Source organism: Myotis brandtii, unplaced genomic scaffold (genome assembly GCF_000412655.1).
Source record: "Myotis brandtii unplaced genomic scaffold, ASM41265v1 scaffold167, whole genome shotgun sequence".
NCBI lineage: Eukaryota > Metazoa > Chordata > Mammalia > Chiroptera > Vespertilionidae > Myotis > Myotis brandtii.
Window position 1 is genome coordinate 560,760 of NW_005356128.1, and position 3,612 is coordinate 564,371.

A 3,612-nucleotide genomic window follows, 5' to 3' on the forward strand; every position below is an offset into this window, starting at 1 on the left:
GCAGGCCGACGCTCTATCCACCGAGCCAAACCGGTTTTGGCTGTGCTGCAGAGTTTTAGTAATTAGTGATGTGTACCACGGATGAAAGAGGTTGAAAATCACTGGTCTGGGCTGAAATGGCAGGTTCTTGTGAAGTCTTCCCGGATCACTCCCGCAGGCTGCCAGGACGGAAGGTACCCTACCTGTGCTGTGCATTATGGCAGCCACTGCCTACAGGTGTGGCTGGTGGTCACATGCTGAACGTGCAGCTCCTATGCCAGGACCCGGACTCACACCGCTACTGTCATGCATCCCCACACCATCCCCGTTGTCACTGCTTCCCTGTCTGCAGTGCGTTTTCCTATCACGGTCGCATCCTGGAGCGCAGGGCCTGGCCTCGGGACGGCTGGTGTGCCAGCAGGTGTGGAGCGTGCACGTGGTGCCCGGGAGAGAACTCATGAACTTATCTTTTGAGGATCCCAAAGAACATGGCTCCAATGTGCCAGCTGTAGCGGGCAGAGGCAGGAAAGTGGCATCTTCGTCAGCTGGGGCTGTTATAACAAAATACCACAGACTGGGTGGCTTAAACAAGAGAAACTTAAACCTCACAATTATGGAGGCTAGAAGCCCAAGATCAGAATGCTGGTGGATTCGGCTCCTGGTGGAGAGAGAGAGGAAGTGAGCTCTCTGGTCTCTTCTTATAAGGACACTGATCCCATCACAGGGCCTCTACCCTCATGGCCTAATTATCCAAAACCCCAACCCCATATGCCATCACACTGCGGATTAGGGTTTCAACATATGAACTTGAGAGAGACACAGACAAATATTGAATAGCAGGTAGGGTAGCACTGGAAGAGGCTCCGGTGATGGGTGGTGGTAGAGACTGCTGGGACCCTCAGAGCCACAGTGGAAACAGCTCAGCAGTGGGTACCACTGTAGATGGTTCTAACAGGAACTCTGGTGATGGAGGAAACACAACTGCTGTGAACCCCATGGAGGAACCAGCGGAATGTCCTGGTGATCCCCATTTATAATTAAAGAACAAGTGTGTGTGTGGGGGGTTACACAATCATGAGTGTTAACATAAACAAGCAAAATAAAGATTATTAACATAAACGTGACTCCTTTTAAAATATCTCGCTGGTGTTGAAAAACACTGTTTACAACTATCATAAAGAAATGTGGATGTAATTGATCTCCACCGCCATTTAAATGGGAGAGATAATTATTCCTGTTCCTATGAATCAGGGTTTGTGGTAGAAACGGTCCCAGTGATCCTCTGTGGGTTTAATCCCAAGCTGAGAATCTGCATTAGTGTTTGAGCCCCAATTCAGATGTGTAATATTTACCTTTATTGATGTGCCAGTGCCTTCGCACTAGCAAACACTAATCCTAGACACCAAAACCATTATAATAGAGCAATTGCATAAATGCCGTCACATAGCTGTCTGCTTTCCATCACTCCCAGGTCCTCAGCAGGCAGCCTCACTCCACAAATGTCTGTTCCAGCCCCACCTCTCTGAGTCTTATGAACCTCCATATGTTGTTGGCATCTCTCCCTTGGTCCCTTGTGCACCAAAGCCCTTTGCTCATATAATGTTAATTGTGAACATGGCACTTTTTCAAAAGATTCTCAGATCAAGTTTTAGCTCAAGTCTCTCTCCTTGATTCTTCAAATTGTCACAGTTTCAATCTGGCTATCCTGAGATTAGCAATGCTGGCTGTGGACTGCAGCATCCTGGGTGATTCCCTCCCTCCTCAGGGCCTCTGTTTTTGTTCACACTAACTTTTCCCCCAGACTCTGTTAATGACATAGTCCTACCAGGAAAAAGGTAAATTTACTTGTGTTTCCCCAAGGGACTGAAAAACACCCTGAGTGTTTTGGGGTTGAACTTCCTCTCCTATGGCACAAGGCAAGTGGGGCTCAAGCTGTAAATACACTCCATTCATTGCCAGAACACCTTTTAATTTTACTAAAAATATGCTTATCAGCAGACAAGTATTTAGTGCCTGGTATCATAATGGGGTAAAAGTATCAGACACGCTCCCCAAGGTCGAAGATTTGGCAATCTGGCCAAACCTGAGAGCAAATGAGAACTGACAATAAAGTGTTTCAAAAGCTGCCTCTTCTTTCTCTTTCCATCTCAGACTAACACCTTAAATATAGTTGTCTCTGCAAAATTTTCTCCTTTTTGTTCTTGTCTCCTGTCTCTTACCTCTCTAACCCTGTATTGTCTCTACATAATCTAGGGAACTCTCATTTTGCCTCCAAACCTTTTCTCTGTATAACCTTCAACACGTTACTTAATCTTGTTGTGCCCTCATTCTTTTATACAGCGCAGTAGTCCTCCTTTATCCACAGGTTCCCCCACCACGGTTTAGGTTACCTGAGATCAACTGTGATCTAAAAATATTAAATGAAAAATTCCAGGACTATATAAATCATAAGTTTAAATTTCTCACCAGTCTGAGCAGCATGATAAAATCTCTCACTGTCCCTCTCCATCCTGCCCAGCATGTGATTCATCGTTTTGTCCAGCTTACCCACAGTGTATATGCTTCCTGCCCATTAGTCATTTAACAGACAACTCTGTTATCAGATCGACTGTCATGGTATTGATATCGTTGTATTTAACCCAGTTATTAATAAACTGGAAAGGAACAAAGGGAAGGCCAAATAGTATAGGCATGCCCAGTGAGGTCTGGGTTACCTGTCAGTCACACCTGAGAGCAGGTCATTGGCCAGAATAGGCATAGCCACTGCAAGGGCACGAAATCTAAGATACAGAAGCTCCTGAACAAAGGAGTTTCCTCTCTTGCCTCTCTTGCTCTCTGGGCTCCTGGCTCTGTGTGGCAGGGAGCCCACTCTCTGCCTTTGCCCCCATGGCCCACATTGATGTTTACCCCCCACACAATGGACTGATGGACTGGAACTAGCCTGATATTCTGTCAGACACAACTCCACCATGGAACGAAACTCTGGCCACTGGCTTTGCTTCTAGCTCTACTGAAGCCCCAGCTGTACCTCTTTCAGGACTAGATTAAGGAAAATGGGACTTTTGAAACCCAGGCTGTAATTCCATGCAAATAAAACTCAACCACATCTTATTCTCCCATGAGGTCTACAAAAATTCTTATTCCAGAAGCAGCCCCAGAACCCTACTCCCAGTAGCAAAGGAGAAGGGCAATCCAGGCAATCTACAATAACAGTATCAGTGCTTAGGTTTAAGGAACCCATATTTTACTTAATAATGGCCCTGATATTTTGCATAACGTTTATTACAGTATATTGTTATACTTGTTCTATTTTATTCTTGTTGTTTAGTCTCTTACTACATCTAATTTTAAAAAAATATATATTTTATTGACCTTTTACAGAGAGGAAGGGAGAGGGATAGAGAGCCAGAAACATCAATGAGAGAGAAACATCGATCAGCTGCCTCCTGCATGCCCCCACTGGGGATGTGCTACAACCAAGGAACATGCCCTTGACGGGAATCGAACCCGGGACCCTTGAGTCCACAAGCCGATGCTCTATCTACTGAGCCAAACCAGTTCTGGCTACATCTAATTTTTAAATTAAGCTTTATCATAGGAAAGTATGCATAGAAACAAACAGTATATATATAT